The sequence below is a fragment of the Stenella coeruleoalba genome, assembly GCF_951394435.1.
Source record: "Stenella coeruleoalba genome assembly, contig: scaffold_116, whole genome shotgun sequence".
Taxonomy (NCBI): Eukaryota; Metazoa; Chordata; class Mammalia; order Artiodactyla; family Delphinidae; genus Stenella; species Stenella coeruleoalba.
Genome location: NW_027645886.1, coordinates 457,800 through 480,394, shown reverse-complemented (window position 1 = coordinate 480,394; position 22,595 = coordinate 457,800). Strand labels below are relative to the sequence as shown.

At 44.0% G+C, this 22,595-nt stretch overlaps 1 long non-coding RNA gene across 5 annotated transcripts in view; it reads right to left on the bottom strand.

Moving 5' to 3' along the window:
- LOC307181491 overlaps positions 1–22,595 on the bottom strand; it is an 856,694-nt gene that overhangs the window by 432,105 nt on the left and 401,994 nt on the right. Inside the window, exon 1 of one of the 5 annotated variants that reach the window (XR_013826903.1) lies at positions 11,769–11,800. The exons of the other annotated variants lie outside the window; for them this stretch is intronic. This is a non-coding gene — a long non-coding RNA (uncharacterized lncRNA). Of the gene's footprint in view, positions 1–11,768; positions 11,801–22,595 lie in introns of those variants that run through there. 5 annotated transcript variants of the gene reach the window in all.

Here is a 22,595-nt window from a genome sequence, read left to right as displayed (position 1 = left end):
GCCGAAACCAGATTAGGGCCTGAAGCCAGCCTGCGGTGTTGCGGCCAGGTCACAAGAAAGCAAGTTGAAGAAAGGAGCTCAGGGGCACTGTAATTCACAAACCTGCAGAGTTATAAATGACAGCTATCGTCCAAAAATAGACTGAAGTAAGGCTGCCAAGAGGACTTGAAAGCGGGGCAGAATTGCAGGAAACCGATTTCAGGAGGTAGACTGGAATTGCATTGAAAGCATAGGAAAAGAGGCAGAAAGTCCACAATGATGCACTTGGCCAAAAAGGGCGTATGCGTTTTTTCCTGAATATATTCAGGAAAAAACGCATACGCCCTTTTTGGCCAACCAAGCAAGCTTGCAAAGGAAATCTGCACTACAATGAAGTCTCACTTCCCCCCGGTCAAAAGGGCCATCTGAAAAAAGTGTAAAATCCAGAAAGGCAACAGGCCATTGAGAACTGGGAGCCTTGTTATGCTGAAGGGCGGGATGTAAATTGCCAACAGACACTTGGGAGAAGTGTATGGTGTTTCCTGAAACATCTAAAAAACAAAGCAACAGAGCCTAGGGCACTTCCACTTATGGTCCTATAGCTTAGGGAAATTAAAATCAAAAAGACACAGCTCCCCAAAGTTTGGAACGGCTCTGTTTACAAGAACCTCGTTTACAGTACAAGTTCAACATCGCAGAAAGTGAAAAATGGATAAAGAAGTTGTGGTATTCACTTACAAAGCAATATCACTCAGCAATGAAATCTATGTCATCAGGCCTTTGGCAGCACAATGAGTGGATTCAGGTATGATGATTCTAACTGAAATAAGTCACACAGAAAAAGAAACATCATCAGATATCAGTAATACACGGAATGGAAACTTGGCTACACAGGAACTGAATTACAGAACAGAACAGGGTCTTAAATTTAGAAAGACAACTTATGCTTGCTTAAGGGGAAAGGTGAGTTGGGGTGCTGCATAAAACCAGAGATTGAAATGAGCACAGATAAAGTTCCTTAAGCCAAATATGGAATAGACAAGAGCTACTCCTTGCTCAACGAAATGGACTCAACACCGCATATTAAACCCCTAAGAATGTACCTGACTTGTAAGTATCTTAAAACCTATGGATTGCTATGTCTCCAAAAGAGAATCAAGCATGTGTACAGGGGCATAAACGCAGCAGTGATAGGATTGGAGAGGTTCGGTGAGCAAATGAAGACCCTTTGAAGTCATATTGCATGGTACCCATTCCACGGGTTTCAACTACCCAGGTTTAAGGTATTCTTCCTTCAGCTAAAACATGCATGTGGAACCTAGAGTATGATCAACCATGTGATCGGGAGACGTGTTCAAATATATCTCAGTTTTCCTCCCCTGGTACTCGGGTGCAACATTCCAGACGCTTTACTAACACTCTCCCCACTTGGAGAGTCAGTCCCTTTAACCTCCTGTTTGGCCCAGTTTGCAATTTCTGCGGACGATGAACAGGAATAGCGAGAACCAATGAGAGGCTAGCTGGAGGTGTCTGGACGGACAAATTTAACTCTCATTTCCCACCAGGAAGAGGAATTAACCAAAGGCTCAGCATGCCGGGCCGGAACCAGATTAGGGCCTGAAGCCATCCTGCGGTGTTGCGGCCAGGTCACAAGAAAGCGAGTTGAAGAAAGGAGCTCAGGGGCACTGTAATTCACAAACCTGCAGAGTTATAAATGACAGCTATCGTCCAAAAATAGACTGAAGTAAGGCTGCCAAGAGGACTTGAAAGCGGGGCAGAATTGCAGGAAACCGATTTCAGGAGGTAGACTGGAATTGCATTGAAAGCATAGGAAAAGAGGCAGAACGTCCACAATGATGCACTTGGCCAAAAAGGGCGTATGCGTTTTTTCCTGAATATATTCAGGAAAAAACGCATACGCCCTTTTTGGCCAACCAAGCAAGCTTGCAAAGGAAATCTGCACTACAATGAAGTCTCACTTCCCCCCGGTCAAAAGGGCCATCTGAAAAACGTGCAAAATCCAGAAAGGCAGGACAGGCCATGGAGAACTGGGAGCCTTGTTATGCTGATGGGCGGGATGTAAATTGCCAACAACCACTCGGGAGAAGTGTATGGTGTTTCCTGAAACATCTAAAAAACAAAGCAACAGAACCTAGGGCACTTCCACTTATGGTCCTATAGCTTAGGGAAATTAAAATCAAAAAGACACAGCCACCCCAAAGTTTGGAACGGCTCTGTTTACAAGAACCTCGTTTACAGTACAAGTTCAACATCGCAGAAAGTGAAAAATGGATAAAGAAGTTGTGGTATTTACTTACAAAGCAATATCACTCAGCAATGAAATCTGTGTCATCAGGCCCTTAGCAGCACAATGAGTGGATTCAGGTATGATGATTCTAACTGAAATAAGTCACACAGAAAAAGAAACATCATAAGATATCAGTAATACACGGAATGTAAACTTGGCTACACAGGAACTGAATTACAGAACAGAACAGGGTCTCAAATTTAGAAAACCAACGTATTCTTGCTTAAGGGTAAAGGTGAGTTGGGGTGCTGCATAAAACCAGAGATTGAAATGAGCACAGATAAAGTTCCTTAAGCCAAATATGGAATAGACAAGAGCTACTCCTTGCTCAACGAAATGGACTCAACACGCCATATTAAACGCCTAAGAATGTACCTGACTAGTAAGTATCTTAAAACCTATGGATTGCTATGTCTCCGAAAGAGAATCAAGCATGTGTACAGGGGCATAAACGCAGCAGTGATAGGATTGGAGAGGTTCGGTGAGCAGATGAAGACCCTTTGAAGTCATATTGCATGGTACCCATTCCACGGGTTTCAACTACACAGGTTTAAGGTATTCTTCCTTCAGCTAGAACATGCATGTGGAACCTAGAGTATGATCAACCATGTGATCGGGAGACGTGTTCAAATATGTCTCAGTTTTCCTCCCCTGGTACTCGGGTGCAACATTCCAGACGCTTTACTAACATTCTCCCCACTTGGAGAGTCAGTCCCTTTAACCTCCTGTTTGGCCCAGTTTGCAATTTCTGCGGAAGATGAACAGGAATAGCGAGAACCAATGAGAGGCTAGCTGGAGGTGTCTGGACGGGCAAATTTAACTCTCATTTCCCACCAGGAAGAGGAATTAACCAAAGGCTCCGCATGCCGGCCCGGAACCAGATTAGGGCCTGAAGCCATCCTGCGGTGTTGCGGCCAGGTCACAAGAAAGCGAGTTGAAGAAAGGAGCTCAGGGGCACTGTAATTCACAAACCTGCAGAGTTATAAATGACAGCTATCGTCCAAAAACAGACTGAAGTAAGGCTGCCAAGAGGACTTGAAAGCGGGGCAGAATTGCAGGAAACCGATTTCAGGAGGTAGACTGGAATTGCATTGAAAGCATAGGAAAAGAGGCAGAACGTCCACAATGATGCACTTGGCCAAAAAGGGCGTATGCGTTTTTTCCTGAATATATTCAGGAAAAAACGCATACGCCCTTTTTGGCCAACCAAGCAAGCTTGCAAAGGAAATCTGCACTACAATGAAGTCTCACTTCCCCCCGGTCAAAAGGGCCATCTGAAAAAAGTGTAAAATCCAGAAAGGCAGGACAGGTCATGGAGAACTGGGAGCCTTGTTATGCTGATGGGCGGGATGTAAATTGCCAACAACCACTCGGGAGAAGTGTATGGTGTTTCCTGAAACATCTAAAAAACAAAGCAACAGAGCCTAGGGCACTGCCACTTATGGTCCTATAGCTTAGGGAAATTAAAATCAAAAAGACACAGCCACCCCAAAGTTTGGAACGGCTCTGTTTACAAGAACCTCGTTTACAGTACAAGTTCAACATCGCAGAAAGTGAAAAATGGATAAAGAAGTTGTGGTATTTACTTACAAAGCAATATCACTCAGCAATGAAATCTGTGTCATCAGGCCCTTAGCAGCACAATGAGTGGATTCAGGTATGATGATTCTAACTGAAGTAAGTCACACAGAAAAAGAAACATCATAAGATATCAGTAGTACACGGAATGTAAACTTGGCTACACAGGAACTGAATTACAGAACAGAACAGGGTCTCAAATTTAGAAAACCAACTTATGCTTGCTTAAGGGTAAAGGTGAGTTGGGGTGCTGCATAAAACCAGAGATTGAAATGAGCACAGATAAAGTTCCTTAAGTCAAATATGGAATAGACAAGAGCTACTCCTTGCTCAATGAAATGGACTCAACACCGCATATTAAACGCCTAAGAATGTACCTGACTAGTAAGTATCTTAAAACCTATGGATTGCTATGTCTCCGAAAGAGAATCAAGCATGTGTACAGGGGCATAAACGCAGCAGTGATAGGATTTGAGAGGTTCGGTGAGCAAATGAAGACCCTTTGAAGTCATATTGCATGGTACCCATTCCACGGGTCTTAACTCTCCAGGTTTAAGGTATTCTTCCTTCAGCTAAAACATGCATGTGGAACCCAAGTATGATCAACCATGTGAACGGGAGACGTGTTCAAATATGTCTCAGTTTTGCTCCCCTGGTACTCGGGTGCAACATTCCAGACGCTTTACTAACACTCTCCCCACTTGGAGAGTCAGTCCCTTTAACCTCCTGTTTGGCCCAGTTTGCAATTTCTGCGGAAGATGAACAGGAATAGCGAGAACCAATGAGAGGCTAGCTGGAGGTGTCTGGACGGGCAAATTTAACTTTCATTTCCCACCAGGAAGAGGAATTAACCAAAGGCTCCGCATGCCGGCCCGGAACCAGATTAGGGCCTGAAGCCATCCTGCGGTGTTGCGGCCAGTTCACAGGAAAGCGAGTTGAAGAAAGGAGCTCAGGGGCACTGTAATTCACAAACCTGCAGAGTTATAAATGACAGCTATCGTCCAAAAATAGACTGAAGTAAGGCTGCCAAGAGGACTTGAAAGCGGGGCAGAATTGCAGGAAACCGATTTCAGGAGGTAGACTGGAATTGCATTGAAAGCATAGGAAAAGAGGCAGAAAGTCCACAATGATGCACTTGGCCAAAAAGGGCGTATGCGTTTTTTCCTGAATATATTCAGGAAAAAACGCTTACGCCCTTTTTGGCCAACCAAGCAAGCTTGCAAAGGAAATCTGCACTACAATGAAGTCTCACTTCCCCCCGGTCAAAAGGGCCATCTGAAAAAAGTGTAAAATCCAGAAAGGCAACAGGCCATTGAGAACTGGGAGCCTTGTTATGCTGAAGGGCGGGATGTAAATTGCCAACAGACACTTGGGAGAAGTGTATGGTGTTTCCTGAAACATCTAAAAAACAAAGCAACAGAGCCTAGGGCACTTCCACTTATGGTCCTATAGCTTAGGGAAATTAAAATCAAAAAGACACAGCTCCCCAAAGTTTGGAACGGCTCTGTTTACAAGAACCTCGTTTACAGTACAAGTTCAACATCGCAGAAAGTGAAAAATGGATAAAGAAGTTGTGGTATTCACTTACAAAGCAATATCACTCAGCAATGAAATCTATGTCATCAGGCCCTTAGCAGCACAATGAGTGGATTCAGGTATGATGATTCTAACTGAAATAAGTCACACAGAAAAAGAAACATCATCAGATATCAGTAATACACGGAATGGAAACTTGGCTACACAGGAACTGAATTACAGAACAGAACAGGGTCTCAAATTTAGAAAACCAACGTATTCTTGCTTAAGGGTAAAGGTGAGTTGGGGTGCTGCATAAAACCAGAGATTGAAATGAGCACAGATAAAGTTCCTTAAGCCAAATATGGAATAGACAAGAGCTACTCCTTGCTCAACGAAATGGACTCAACACCCCATATTAAACGCCTAAGAATGTACCTGACTAGTAAGTATCTTAAAACCTATGGATTGCTATGTCTCCGAAAGAGAATCAAGCATGTGTACAGGGGCATAAAGGCAGCAGTGATAGGATTGGAGAGGTTCGGTGAGCAGATGAAGACCCTTTGAAGTCATATTGCATGGTACCCATTCCACGGGTTTCAACTACCCAGGTTTAAGGTATTCTTCCTTCAGCTAAAACATGCATGTGGAACCTAGAGTATGATCAACCATGTGATCGGGAGACGTGTTCAAATATGTCTCAGTTTTCCTCCCCTGGTACTCGGGTGCAACATTCCAGACGCTTTACTAACACTCTCCCCACTTGGAGAGTCAGTCCCTTTAACCTCCTGTTTGGCCCAGTTTGCAATTTCTGCGGAAGATGAACAGGAATAGCGAGAACCAATGAGAGGCTAGCTGGAGGTGTCTGGACGGGCAAATTTAACTCTCATTTCCCACCAGGAAGAGGAATTAACCAAAGGCTCAGCATGCCGGCCCAGAACCAGATTAGGGCCTGAAGCCATCCTGCGGTGTTGCGGCCAGGTCACAAGAAAGCGAGTTGAAGAAAGGAGCTCAGGGGCACTGTAATTCACAAACCTGCAGAGTTATAAATGACAGCTATCGTCCAAAAATAGACTGAAGTAAGGCTGCCAAGAGGACTTGAAAGCGGGGCAGAATTGCAGGAAACCGATTTCAGGAGGTAGACTGGAATTGCATTGAAAGCATAGGAAAAGAGGCAGAACGTCCACAATGATGCACTTGGCCAAAAAGGGCATATGCGTTTTTTCCTGAATATATTCAGGAAAAAACGCATACGCCCTTTTTGGCCAACCAAGCAAGCTTGCAAAGGAAATCTGCACTACAATGAAGTCTCACTTCCCCCCGGTCAAAAGGGCCATTTGAAAAAAGTGTAAAATCCAGAAAGGCAACAGGCCATTGAGAACTGGGAGCCTTGTTATGCTGAAGGGCGGGATGTAAATTGCCAACAGACACTTGGGAGAAGTGTATGGTGTTTCCTGAAACATCTAAAAAACAAAGCAACAGAGCCTAGGGCACTTCCACTTATGGTCCTATAGCTTAGGGAAATTAAAATCAAAAAGACACAGCTCCGCAAAGTTTGGAACGGCTCTGTTTACAAGAACCTCGTTTACAGTACAAGCTCAACATCGCAGAAAGTGAAAAATGGATAAAGAAGTTGTGGTATTCACTTACAAAGCAATATCACTCAGCAATGAAATCTATGTCATCAGGCCCTTAGCAGCACAATGAGTGGATTCAGGTATGATGATTCTAACTGAAATAAGTCACACAGAAAAAGAAACCTCATCAGATATCAGTAATACACGGAATGGAAACTTGGCGACAGAGGAACTGAATTACAGAACAGAACAGGGTCTCAAATTTAGAAAGACAACTTATGCTTGCTTAAGGGTAAAGGTGAGTTGGGGTGCTGCATAAAACCAGAGATTGAAATGAGCACAGATAAAGTTCCTTAAGCCAAATATGGAATAGACAAGAGCTACTCCTTGCTCAACGAAATGGACTCAACACTGCATATTAAACGCCTAAGAATGTACCTGACTTGTAAGTATCTTAAAACCTATGGATTGCTATGTCTCCAAAAGAGAATCAAGCATGTGTACAGGGGCATAAACGCAGCAGTGATAGGATTGGAGAGGTTCGGTGAGCAAATGAAGACCCTTTGAAGTCATATTGCATGGTACCCATTCCACGGGTTTCAACTACCCAGGTTTAAGGTATTCTTCCTTCAGCTAAAACATGCATGTGGAACCTAGAGTATGATCAACCATGTGATCGGGAGACGTGTTCAAATATGTCTCAGTTTTCCTCCCTGGTACTCGGGTGCAACATTCCAGACGCTTTACTAACACTCTCCCCATTTGGAGAGTCAGTCCCTTTAACCTCCTGTTTGGCCCAGTTTGCAATTTCTGCGGAAGATAAACAGGAATAGCGAGAACCAATGAGAGGCTAGCTGGAGGTGTCTGGACGGGCAAATGTAACTCTCATTTCCCACCAGGAAGAGGAATTAATCAAAGGCTCAGCATGCCGGGCCGGAACGAGATTAGGGCCTGAAGCCATCCTGCGGTGTTGCGGCCAGGTCACAAGAAAGCGAGTTGAAGAAAGGAGCTCAGGGGCACTGTAATTCACAAACCTGCAGAGTTATAAATGACAGCTATCGTCCAAAAATAGACTGAAGTAAGGCTGCCAAGAGGACTTGAAAGCGGGGCAGAATTGCAGGAAACCGATTTCAGGAGGTAGACTGGAATTGCATTGAAAGCATAGGAAAAGAGGCAGAACGTCCACAATGATGCACTTGGCCAAAAAGGGCGTATACGTTTTTTCCTGAATATATTCAGGAAAAAACGCATACGCCCTTTTTGGCCAACCAAGCAAGCTTGCAAAGGAAATCTGCACTACAATGAAGTCTCACTTCCCCCCGGTCAAAAGGGCCATCTGAAAAAAGTGTAAAATCCAGAAAGGCAGGACAGGCCATGGAGAACTGGGAGCCTTGTTATGCTGATGGGCGGGATGTAAATTGCCAACAACCACTCGGGAGAAGTGTATGGTGTTTCCTGAAACATCTAAAAAACAAAGCAACAGAGCCTAGGGCACTTCCACTTATGGTCCTATAGCTTAGGGAAATTAAAATCAAAAAGACACAGCCACCCCAAAGTTTGGAACGGCTCTGTTTACAAGAACCTCGTTTACAGTACAAGTTCAACATCGCAGAAAGTGAAAAATGGATAAAGTGGTTGTGGTATTTACTTACAAAGCAATATCACTCAGCAATGAAATCTGTGTCATCAGGCCCTTAGCAGCACAATGAGTGGATTCAGGTATGATGATTCTAACTGAAATAAGTCACACAGAAAAAGAAACATCATAAGATATCAGTAATACACGGAATGGAAACTTGGCTACACAGGAACTGAATTACAGAACAGAACAGGGTCTCAAATTTAGAAAAACAACTTATGCTTGCTTAAGGGGAAAGGTGAGTTGGGGTGCTGCATAAAACCAGAGATTGAAATGAGCACAGATAAAGTTCCTTAAGCCAAATATGGAATAGACAAGAGCTACTCCTTGCTCAACGAAATGGACTCAACACCCCATATTAAACGCCTAAGAATGTACCTGACTAGTAAGTATCTTAAAACCTATGGATTGCTATGTCTCCGAAAGAGAATCAAGCATGTGTACAGGGGCATAAACACAGCAGTGATAGGATTGGAGAGGTTCGGTGAGCAAATGAAGACCCTTTGAAGTCATATTGCATGGTACCCATTCCACGCGTCTCAACTCTCCATGTTTAAGGTATTCTTCCTTCAGCTAAAACATGCATGTGGAACCCAGAGTATGATCAACCATGTGAATGGGAGACGTGTTCAAATATGTCTCAGTTTTCCTCCCCTGGTACTCGGGTGCAACATTCCAGACGCTTTACTAACACTCTCCCGACTTGGAGAGTCAGTCCCTTTAACCTCCTGTTTGGCCCAGTTTGCAATTTCTGCGGAAGATGAACAGGAATAGCGAGAACCAATGAGAGACTAGCTGGAGGTGTCTGGACGGGCAAATTTAACTCTCATTTCCCACCAGGAAGAGGAATTAACCAAAGGCTCAGCATGCCGGGCCGGAACCAGATTAGGGCCTGAAGCCATCCTGCGGTGTTGCGGCCAGCTCAAAAGAAAGCGAGTTGAAGAAAGGAGCTCAGGGGCACTGTAATTCACAAACCTGCAGAGTTATAAATGACAGCTATCGTCCAAAAATAGACTGAAGTAAGGCTGCCAAGAGGACTTGAAAGCGGGGCAGAATTGCAGGAAACCGATTTCAGGAGGTAGACTGGAATTGCATTGAAAGCATAGGAAAAGAGGCAGAACGTCCACAATGATGCACTTGGCCAAAAAGGGCGTATGCGTTTTTTCCTGAATATATTCAGGAAAAAACACATACGCCCTTTTTGGCCAACCAAGCAAGCTTGCAAAGGAAATCTGCACTACAATGAAGTCTCACTTCCCCCCGGTCAAAAGGGCCATCTGAAAAAAGTGTAAAATCCAGAAAGGCAGGACAGGACATGGAGAACTGGGAGCCTTGTTATGCTGATGGGCGGGATGTAAATTGCCAACAACCACTCAGGAGAAGTGTATGGTGTTTCCTGAAACATCTAAAAAACAAAGCAACAGAGCCTAGGGCACTTCCACTTATGGTCCTATAGCTAAGGGAAATTAAAATCAAAAAGACACAGCCACCCCAAAGTTTGGAACGGCTCTGTTTACAAGAACCTCGTTTACAGTACAAGTTCAACATCGCAGAAAGTGAAAAATGGATAAAGAAGTTGTGGTATTTACTTACAAAGCAATATCACTCAGCAATGAAATCTGTGTCATCAGGCCCTTAGCAGCACAATGAGTGGATTCAGGTATGATGATTCTAACTGAAGTAAGTCACACAGAAAAAGAAACATCATAAGATATCAGTAATACACGGAATGTAAACTTGGCTACACAGGAACTGAATTACAGAACAGAACAGGGTCTCAAATTTAGAAAACCAACTTATGCTTGCTTAAGGGTAAAGGTGAGTTGGGGTGCTGCATAAAACCAGAGATTGAAATGAGCATAGATAAAGTTCCTTAAGTCAAATATGGAATAGACAAGAGCTACTCCTTGCTCAACGAAATGGACTCAACACCGCATATTAAACGCCTAAGAATGTACCTGACTAGTAAGTATCTTAAAACCTATGGATTGCTATGTCTCCGAAAGAGAATCAAGCATGTGTACAGGGGCATAAACGCAGCAGTGATAGGATTGGAGAGGTTCAGTGAGCAAATGAAGACCCTTTGAAGTCATATTGCATGGTACCCATTACACGGGTCTTAACTCTCCAGGTTTAAGATATTCTTCCTTCAGCTAAAACATGCATGTGGAACCCAAGTATGATCAACCATGTGAACGGGAGACGTGTTGAAATATGTCTCAGTTTTCCTCCCCTGGTACTCGGGTGCAACATTCCAGACGCTTTACTAACACTCTCCCCACTTGGAGAGTCAGCGCCTTTAACCTCCTGTTTGGCCCAGTTTGCAATTTCTGCGGAAGATGAACAGGAATAGCGAGAACCAATGAGAGGCTAACTGGAGGTGTCTGGACGGGCAAATTTAACTCTCATTTCCCACCATGAAGAGGAGATAACCAAAGGCTCAGCATGCCGTACCGGAACCAGATTAGGGCCTGAAGCCAGCCTGCGGTGTTGCGGCCAGGTCACAAGAAAGCAAGTTGAAGAAAGGAGCTCAGGGGCACTGTAATTCACAAACCTGCAGAGTTATAAATGACAGCTATCGTCCAAAAATAGACTGAAGTAAGGCTGCCAAGAGGACTTGAAAGCGGGGCAGAATTGCAGGAAACTGATTTCAGGAGGTAGACTGGAAATGCATTGAAAGCATAGGAAAAGAGGCAGAACGTCCACAATGATGCACTTGGCCAAAAAGGGCGTATGCGTTTTTTCCTGAATATATTCAGGAAAAAACGCATACGCCCTTTTTGGCCAACCAAGCAAGCTTGCAAAGGAAATCTGCACTACAATGAAGTCTCACTTCCCCCCGGTCAAAAGGGCCATCTGAAAAAAGTGTAAAATCCAGAAAGGCAGGACAGGCCATGGAGAACTGGGAGCCTTGTTATGCTGATGGGTGGGATGTAAATTGCCAACAACCACTCGGGAGAAGTGTATGGTGTTTCCTGAAACATCTAAAAAACAAAGCAACAGAACCTAGGGCACTTCCACTTATGGTCCTATAGCTTAGGGAAATTAAAATCAAAAAGACACAGTCACCCCAAAGTTTGGAACGGCTCTGTTTACAAGAACCTCGTTTACAGTACAAGTTCAACATCGCAGAAAGTGAAAAATGGATAAAGAAGTTGTGGTATTTACTTACAAAGCAATATCACTCAGCAATAAAAAATCTGTGTCATCAGGCCCTTAGCAGCACAATGAGTGGATTCAGGTATGATGATTCTAACTGAAATAAGTCACACAGAAAAAGAAACATCATAAGATATCAGTAATACACGGAATGGAAACTTGGCTACACAGGAACTGAATTACAGAACAGAACAGGGTCTCAAATTTAGAAAACCAACGTATTCTTGCTTAAGGGTAAAGGTGAGTTGGGGTGCTGCATAAAACCAGAGATTGAAATGAGCACAGATAACGTTCCTTAAGCCAAATATGGAATAGACAAGAGCTACTCCTTGCTCAACGAAATGGACTCAACACCCCATATTAAACGCCTAAGAATGTACCTGACTAGTAAGTATCTTAAAACCTATGGATTGCTATGTCTCTGAAAGAGAATCAAGCATGTGTACAGGGGCATAAACGCAGCAGTGATAGGATTGGAGAGGTTCGGTGAGCAGATGAAGACCCTTTGAAGTCATATTGCAAGGTACCCATTCCACGGGTTTCAACTACCCAGGTTTAAGGTATTCTTCCTTCAGCTAAAACATGCATGTGGAACCTAGAGTATGATCAACCATGTGATCGGGAGACGTGTTCAAATATGTCTCAGTTTTCCTCCCCTGGTACTCGGGTGCAACATTCCAGACGCTTTACTAACACTCTCCCCACTTGGAGAGTCAGTCCCTTTAACCTCCTGTTTGGCCCAGTTTGCAATTTCTGCGGAAGATGAACAGGAATAGCGAGAACCAATGAGAGGCTAGCTGGAGGTGTCTGGACGGGCAAATTTAACTCTCATTTCCCACCAGGAAGAGGAATTAACCAAAGGCCCAGCATGCCGGCCCAGAACCAGATTAGGGCCTGAAGCCATCCTGCGGTGTTGCGGCCAGGTCACAAGAAAGCGAGTTGAAGAAAGGAGCTCAGGGGCACTGTAATTCACAAACCTGCAGAGTTATAAATGACAGCTATCGTCCAAAAATAGACTGAAGTAAGGCTGCCAAGAGGACTTGAAAGCGGGGCAGAATTGCAGGAAACCGATTTCAGGAGGTAGACTGGAATTGCATTGAAAGCATAGGAAAAGAGGCAGAAAGTCCACAATGATGCACTTGGCCAAAAAGGGCGTATGCGTTTTTTCCTGAATATATTCAGGAAAAAACGCATACGCCCTTTTTGGCCAACCAAGCAAGCTTGCAAAGGAAATCTGCACTACAATGAAGTCTCACTTCCCCCCGGTCAAAAGGGCCATCTGAAAAAAGTGTAAAATCCAGAAAGGCAACAGGCTATTGAGAACTGGGAGCCTTGTTATGCTGAAGGGCGGGATGTAAATTGCCAACAGACACTTGGGAGAAGTGTATGGTGTTTCCTGAAACATCTAAAAAACAAAGCAACAGAGCCTAGGGCACTTCCACTTATGGTCCTATAGCTTAGGGAAATTAAAATCAAAAAGACACAGCTCCCCAAAGTTTGGAACGGCTCTGTTTACAAGAACCTCGTTTACAGTACAAGTTCAACATCGCAGAAAGTGAAAAATGGATAAAGAAGTTGTGGTATTCACTTACAAAGCAATATCACTCAGCAATGAAATCTGTGTCATCAGGCCCTTAGCAGCACAATGAGTGGATTCAGGTATGATGATTCTAACTGAAGTAAGTCACACAGAAAAAGAAACATCATAAGATATCAGTAATACACGGAATGTAAACTTGGCTACACAGGAACTGAATTACAGAACAGAACAGGGTCTCAAATTTAGAAAACCAACTTATGCTTGCTTAAGGGTAAAGGTGAGTTGGGGTGCTGCATAAAACCAGAGATTGAAATGAGCACAGATAAAGTTCCTTAAGTCAAATATGGAATAGACAAGAGCTACTCCTTGCTCAACGAAATGGACTCAACACCGCATATTAAACGCCTAAGAATGTACCTGACTAGTAAGTATCTTAAAACCTATGGATTGCTATGTCTCCGAAAGAGAATCAAGCATGTGTACAGGGGCATAAACGCAGCAGTGATAGGATTGGAGAGGTTCAGTGAGCAAATGAAGACCCTTTGAAGTCATATTGCATGGTACCCATTACACGGGTCTTAACTCTCCAGGTTTAAGATATTCTTCCTTCAGCTAAAACATGCATGTGGAACCCAAGTATGATCAACCATGTGAACGGGAGACGTGTTGAAATATGTCTCAGTTTTCCTCCCCTGGTACTCGGGTGCAACATTCCAGACGCTTTACTAACACTCTCCCCACTTGGAGAGTCAGCGCCTTTAACCTCCTGTTTGGCCCAGTTTGCAATTTCTGCGGAAGATGAACAGGAATAGCGAGAACCAATGAGAGGCTAACTGGAGGTGTCTGGACGGGCAAATTTAACTCTCATTTCCCACCATGAAGAGGAGATAACCAAAGGCTCAGCATGCCGTACCGGAACCAGATTAGGGCCTGAAGCCAGCCTGCGGTGTTGCGGCCAGGTCACAAGAAAGCAAGTTGAAGAAAGGAGCTCAGGGGCACTGTAATTCACAAACCTGCAGAGTTATAAATGACAGCTATCGTCCAAAAATAGACTGAAGTAAGGCTGCCAAGAGGACTTGAAAGCGGGGCAGAATTGCAGGAAACTGATTTCAGGAGGTAGACTGGAAATGCATTGAAAGCATAGGAAAAGAGGCAGAACGTCCACAATGATGCACTTGGCCAAAAAGGGCGTATGCGTTTTTTCCTGAATATATTCAGGAAAAAACGCATACGCCCTTTTTGGCCAACCAAGCAAGCTTGCAAAGGAAATCTGCACTACAATGAAGTCTCACTTCCCCCCGGTCAAAAGGGCCATCTGAAAAAAGTGTAAAATCCAGAAAGGCAGGACAGGCCATGGAGAACTGGGAGCCTTGTTATGCTGATGGGTGGGATGTAAATTGCCAACAACCACTCGGGAGAAGTGTATGGTGTTTCCTGAAACATCTAAAAAACAAAGCAACAGAACCTAGGGCACTTCCACTTATGGTCCTATAGCTTAGGGAAATTAAAATCAAAAAGACACAGTCACCCCAAAGTTTGGAACGGCTCTGTTTACAAGAACCTCGTTTACAGTACAAGTTCAACATCGCAGAAAGTGAAAAATGGATAAAGAAGTTGTGGTATTTACTTACAAAGCAATATCACTCAGCAATAAAAAATCTGTGTCATCAGGCCCTTAGCAGCACAATGAGTGGATTCAGGTATGATGATACTAACTGAAATAAGTCACACAGAAAAAGAAACATCATAAGATATCAGTAATACACGGAATGGAAACTTGGCTACACAGGAACTGAATTACAGAACAGAACAGGGTCTCAAATTTAGAAAACCAACGTATTCTTGCTTAAGGGTAAAGGTGAGTTGGGGTGCTGCATAAAACCAGAGATTGAAATGAGCACAGATAACGTTCCTTAAGCCAAATATGGAATAGACAAGAGCTACTCCTTGCTCAACGAAATGGACTCAACACCCCATATTAAACGCCTAAGAATGTACCTGACTAGTAAGTATCTTAAAACCTATGGATTGCTATGTCTCTGAAAGAGAATCAAGCATGTGTACAGGGGCATAAACGCAGCAGTGATAGGATTGGAGAGGTTCGGTGAGCAGATGAAGACCCTTTGAAGTCATATTGCAAGGTACCCATTCCACGGGTTTCAACTACCCAGGTTTAAGGTATTCTTCCTTCAGCTAAAACATGCATGTGGAACCTAGAGTATGATCAACCATGTGATCGGGAGACGTGTTCAAATATGTCTCAGTTTTCCTCCCCTGGTACTCGGGTGCAACATTCCAGACGCTTTACTAACACTCTCCCCACTTGGAGAGTCAGTCCCTTTAACCTCCTGTTTGGCCCAGTTTGCAATTTCTGCGGAAGATGAACAGGAATAGCGAGAACCAATGAGAGGCTAGCTGGAGGTGTCTGGACGGGCAAATTTAACTCTCATTTCCCACCAGGAAGAGGAATTAACCAAAGGCCCAGCATGCCGGCCCAGAACCAGATTAGGGCCTGAAGCCATCCTGCGGTGTTGCGGCCAGGTCACAAGAAAGCGAGTTGAAGAAAGGAGCTCAGGGGCACTGTAATTCACAAACCTGCAGAGTTATAAATGACAGCTATCGTCCAAAAATAGACTGAAGTAAGGCTGCCAAGAGGACTTGAAAGCGGGGCAGAATTGCAGGAAACCGATTTCAGGAGGTAGACTGGAATTGCATTGAAAGCATAGGAAAAGAGGCAGAAAGTCCACAATGATGCACTTGGCCAAAAAGGGCGTATGCGTTTTTTCCTGAATATATTCAGGAAAAAACGCATACGCCCTTTTTGGCCAACCAAGCAAGCTTGCAAAGGAAATCTGCACTACAATGAAGTCTCACTTCCCCCCGGTCAAAAGGGCCATCTGAAAAAAGTGTAAAATCCAGAAAGGCAACAGGCTATTGAGAACTGGGAGCCTTGTTATGCTGAAGGGCGGGATGTAAATTGCCAACAGACACTTGGGAGAAGTGTATGGTGTTTCCTGAAACATCTAAAAAACAAAGCAACAGAGCCTAGGGCACTTCCACTTATGGTCCTATAGCTTAGGGAAATTAAAATCAAAAAGACACAGCTCCCCAAAGTTTGGAACGGCTCTGTTTACAAGAACCTCGTTTACAGTACAAGTTCAACATCGCAGAAAGTGAAAAATGGATAAAGAAGTTGTGGTATTCACTTACAAAGCAATATCACTCAGCAATGAAATCTGTGTCATCAGGCCCTTAGCAGCACAATGAGTGGATTCAGGTATGATGATTCTAACTGAAGTAAGTCACACAGAAAAAGAAACATCATAAGATATCAGTAATACACGGAATGTAAACTTGGCTACACAGGAACTGAATTACAGAACAGAACAGGGTCTCAAATTTAGAAAACCAACTTATGCTTGCTTAAGGGTAAAGGTGAGTTGGGGTGCTGCATAAAACCAGAGATTGAAATGAGCACAGATAAAGTTCCTTAAGTCAAATATGGAATAGACAAGAGCTACTCCTTGCTCAACGAAATGGACTCAACACCGCATATTAAACGCCTAAGAATGTACCTGACTAGTAAGTATCTTAAAACCTATGGATTGCTATGTCTCCGAAAGAGAATCAAGCATGTGCACAGGGGCATAAACGCAGCAGTGATAGGATTGGAGAGGTTCGGTGAGCAAATGAAGACCCTTTGAAGTCATATTGCATGGTACCCATTACACGGGTCTTAACTCTCCAGGTTTAAGGTATTCTTCCTTCAGCTAAAACATGCATGTGGAACCCAAGTATGATCAACCATGTGAACGGGAGACGTGTTCAAATATGTCTCAGTTTTCCTCCCCTGGTACTCGGGTGCAACATTCCAGACGCTTTACTAACACTCTCCCCACTTGGAGAGTCAGCGCCTTTAACCTCCTGTTTGGCCCAGTTTGCAATTTCTGCGGAAGATGAACAGGAATAGCGAGAACCAATGAGAGACTAGCTGGAGGTGTCTGGACGGGCAAATTTAACTCTCATTTCCCACCAGGAAGAGGAAATAACCAAAGGATCAGCGTGCCGTGCCGGAATCAGATTAGGGCCTGAAGCCATCCTGCGGTGTTGCGGCCAGGTCACAAGAAAGCGAGTTGAAGAAAGGAGCTCTGGGGCACTGTAATTCACAAACCTGCAGAGTTATAAATGACAGCTATCGTCCAAAAATAGACTGAAGTAAGGCTGCCAAGAGGACTTGAAAGCGGGGCAGAATTGCAGGAAACCGATTTCAGGAGGTAGACTGGAATTGCATTGAAAGCATAGGAAAAGAGGCAGAACGTCCACAATGATGCACTTGGCCAAAAAGGGCGTATGCGTTTTTTCCTGAATATATTCAGGAAAAAACGCATACGCCCTTTTTGGCCAACCAAGCAAGCTTGCAAAGGAAATCTGCACTACAATGAAGTCTCACTTCCCCCCGGTCAAAAGGGCCATCTGAAAAAAGTGTAAAATCCAGAAAGGCAGGACAGGCCATGGAGAACTGGGAGCCTTGTTATGCTGATGGGCGGGATGTAAATTGCCAACAGACACTCCGGAGATGTATGGTGTTTCCTGAAACATCTAAAAAACAAAGCAACAGAGCCTAGGGCACTGCCACTTATGGTCCTATAGCTTAGGGAAATTAAAATCAAAAAGACACAGCCACCCCAAAGTTTGGGACGCCTCTGTTTACAAGAACCTCGTTTACAGTACAAGTTCAACATCGCAGAAAGTGAAAAATGGATAAAGAAGTTGTGGTATTTACTTACAAAGCAATATCACTCAGCAATGAAATCTGTGTCATCAGGCCCTTAGCAGCACAATGAGTGGATTCAGGTATGATGATTCTAACTGAAGTAAGTCACACAGAAAAAGAAACATCATAAGATATCAGTAATACACGGAATGTAAACTTGGCTACACAGGAACTGAATTACAGAACAGAACAGGGTCTCAAATTTAGAAAACCAACTTATGCTTGCTTAAGGGTAAAGGTGAGTTGGGGTGCTGCATAAAACCAGAGATTGAAATGAGCACAGATAAAGTTCCTTAAGTCAAATATGGAATAGACAAGAGCTACTCCTTGCTCAACGAAATGGACTCAACACCGCATATTAAACGCCTAAGAATGTACCTGACTAGTAAGTATCTTAAAACCTATGGATTGCTATGTCTCCGAAAGAGAATCAAGCATGTGCACAGGGGCATAAACGCAGCAGTGATAGGATTGGAGAGGTTCGGTGAGCAAATGAAGACCCTTTGAAGTCATATTGCATGGTACCCATTACACGGGTCTTAACTCTCCAGGTTTAAGGTATTCTTCCTTCAGCTAAAACATGCATGTGGAACCCAAGTATGATCAACCATGTGAACGGGAGACGTGTTCAAATATGTCTCAGTTTTCCTCCCCTGGTACTCGGGTGCAACATTCCAGACGCTTTACTAACACTCTCCCCACTTGGAGAGTCAGCGCCTTTAACCTCCTGTTTGGCCCAGTTTGCAATTTCTGCGGAAGATGAACAGGAATAGCGAGAACCAATGAGAGACTAGCTGGAGGTGTCTGGACGGGCAAATTTAACTCTCATTTCCCACCAGGAAGAGGAAATAACCAAAGGATCAGCGTGTCGTGCCGGAATCAGATTAGGGCCTGAAGCCATCCTGCGGTGTTGCGGCCACGTCACAAGAAAGCGAGTTGAAGAAAGGAGCTCTGGGGCACTGTAATTCACAAACCTGCAGAGTTATAAATGACAGCTATCGTCCAAAAATACACTGAAGTAAGGCTGCCAAGAGGACTTGAAAGCGGGGCAGAATTGCAGGAAACCGATTTCAGGAGGTAGACTGGAATTGCATTGAAAGCATAGGAAAAGAGGCAGAACGTCCACAATGATGCACTTGGCCAAAAAGGGCGTATGCGTTTTTTCCTGAATATATTCAGGAAAAAACGCATACGCCCTTTTTGGCCAACCAAGCAAGCTTGCAAAGGAAATCTGCACTACAATGAAGTCTCACTTCCCCCCGGTCAAAAGGGCCATCTGAAAAAAGTGTAAAATCCAGAAAGGCAGGACAGGCCATGGAGAACTGGGAGCCTTGTTATGCTGATGGGCGGGATGTAAATTGCCAACAGACACTCCGGAGATGTATGGTGTTTCCTGAAACATCTAAAAAACAAAGCAACAGAGCCTAGGGCACTGCCACTTATGGTCCTATAGCTTAGGGAAATTAAAATCAAAAAGACACAGCCACCCCAAAGTTTGGGACGCCTCTGTTTACAAGAACCTCGTTTACAGTACAAGTTCAACATCGCAGAAAGTGAAAAATGGATAAAGAAGTTGTGGTATTTACTTACAAAGCAATATCACTCAGCAATGAAATCTGTGTCATCAGGCCCTTAGCAGCACAATGAGTGGATTCAGGTATGATGATTCTAACTGAAGTAAGTCACACAGAAAAAGAAACATCATAAGATATCAGTAATACACGGAATGTAAACTTGGCTACACAGGAACTGAATTACAGAACAGAACAGGGTCTCAAATTTAGAAAACCAACTTATGCTTGCTTAAGGGTAAAGGTGAGTTGGGGTGCTGCATAAAACCAGAGATTGAAATGAGCACAGATAAAGTTCCTTAAGTCAAATATGGAATAGACAAGAGCTACTCCTTGCTCAACGAAATGGACTCAACACCGCATATTAAACCCCTAAGAATGTACCTGACTAGTAAGTATCTTAAAACCTATGGATTGCTATGTCTCCGAAAGAGAATCAAGCATGTGTACAGGGGCATAAACGCAGCAGTGATAGGATTGGAGAGGTTCGGTGAGCAAATGAAGACCCTTTGAAGTCATATTGCATGGTACCCATTACACGGGTCTTAACTCTCCAGGTTTAAGGTATTCTTCCTTCAGCTAAAAGATGCATGTGGAACCCAAGTATGATCAACCATGTGAACGGGAGACGTGTTCAAATATGTCTCAGTTTTCCTCCCCTGGTACTCGGGTGCAACATTCCAGACGCTTTACTAACACTCTCCCCACTTGGAGAGTCACCGCCTTTAACCTCCTGTTTGGCCCAGTTTGCAATTTCTGCGGAAGATGAACAGGAATAGCGAGAACCAATGACAGACTAGCTGGAGGTGTCTGGACGGGCAAATTTAACTCTCATTTCCCACCAGGAAGAGGAAATAACCAAAGGATCAGCGTGCCGTGCCGGAATCAGATTAGGGCCTGAAGCCATCCTGCGGTGTTGCGGCCAGGTCACAAGAAAGCGAGTTGAAGAAAGGAGCTCTGGGGCACTGTAATTCACAAACCTGCAGAGTTATAAATGACAGCTATCGTCCAAAAATAGACTGAAGTAAGGCTGCCAAGAGGACTTGAAAGCGGGGCAGAATTGCAGGAAACCGATTTCAGGAGGTAGACTGGAATTGCATTGAAAGCATAGGAAAAGAGGCAGAACGTCCACAATGATGCACTTGGCCAAAAAGGGCGTATGCGTTTTTTCCTGAATATATTCAGGAAAAAACGCATACGCCCTTTTTGGCCAACCCAGCAAGCTTGCAAAGGAAATCTGCACTACAATGAAGTCTCACTTCCCCCTGGTCAAAAGGGCCATCTGAAAAAAGTGTAAAATCCAGAAAGGCAGGACAGGCCATGGAGAACTGGGAGCCTTGTTATGCTGATGGGCGGGATGTAAATTGCCAACAGACACTCGGGAGAAGTGTATGGTGTTTCCTGAAACATCTAAAAAACAAAGCAACAGAGCCTAGGGCACTGCCACTTATGGTCCTATAGCTTAGGGAAATTAAAATCAAAAAGACACAGCCACCCCAAAGTTTGGGACGCCTCTGTTTACAAGAACCTCGTTTACAGTACAAGTTCAACATCGCAGAAAGTGAAAAATGGATAAAGAAGTTGTGGTATTTACTTACAAAGCAATATCACTCAGCAATGAAATCTATGTCATCAGGCCCTTAGCATCACAATGAGTGGATTCAGGTATGATGATTGTAACTGAAATAAGTCACACAGAAAAAGAAACATCATAAGATATCAGTAATACACGGAATGTAAACTTGGCTACACAGGAACTGAATTAAAGAACAGAACAGGGTCTCAAATTTAGAAAACCAACTTATGCTTGCTTAAGGGGAAAGGTGAGTTGGGGTGCTACATAAAACCAGAGATTGAAATGAGCACAGATAAAGTTCCTTAAGTCAAATATGGAATAGACAAGAGCTACTCCTTGCTCAACGAAATGGACTCAACACCGCATATTAAACGCCTAAGAATGTACCTGACTAGTAAGTATCTTAAAACCTATGGATTGCTATGTCTCCAAAAGAGAATCAAGCATGTATGCAGAGGCATAAACGCAGCAGTGATAGGATTGGAGAGGTTCGGTGAGCAAATGAAGACCCTTTGAAGTCATATTGCATGGTACCCATTACACGGGTCTCAACTCTCCAGGTTTAAGGTATTCTTCCTTCAGCTAAAACATGCATGTGGAACCGAAGTATGATCAACCATGTGAACGGGAGACGTGTTCAAATATGTCTCAGTTTTCCTCCCCTGGTACTCGGGTGCAACATTCCAGACGCTTTACTAACACTCTCCCCACTTGGAGAGTCAGCGCCTTTAACCTCCTGTTTGGCCCAGTTTGCAATTTCTGCGGAAGATGAACAGGAATAGTGAGAACCAATGAGAGGCTATCTGGAGGTGTCTGGACGGGCAAATTTAACTCTCATTTCCCACCAGGAAGAGGAAACAACCAAAGGCTCAGCGTGCCGTACCGGAACCAGATTAGGGCCTGAAGCCATCCTGCGGTGTTGCGGCCAGCTCAAAAGAAAGCGAGTTGAAGAAAGGAGCTCAGGGGCACTGTAATTCACAAACCTGCAGAGTTATAAATGACAGCTATCGTCCAAAAATAGACTGAAGTAAGGCTGCCAAGAGGACTTGAAAGCGGGGCAGAATTGCAGGAAACCGATTTCAGGAGGTAGACTGGAATTGCATTGAAAGCATAGGAAAAGAGGCAGAACGTCCACAATGATGCACTTGGCCAAAAAGGGCGTATGCGTTTTTTCCTGAATATATTCAGGAAAAAACGCATACGCCCTTTTTGGCCAACCAAGCAAGCTTGCAAAGGAAATCTGCACTACAATGAAGTCTCACTTCCCCCCGGTCAAAAGGGCCATCTGAAAAAAGTGTAAAATCCAGAAAGGCAGGACAGGCCATGGAGAACTGGGAGCCTTGTTATGCTGATGGGCGGGATGTAAATTGCCAACAGAC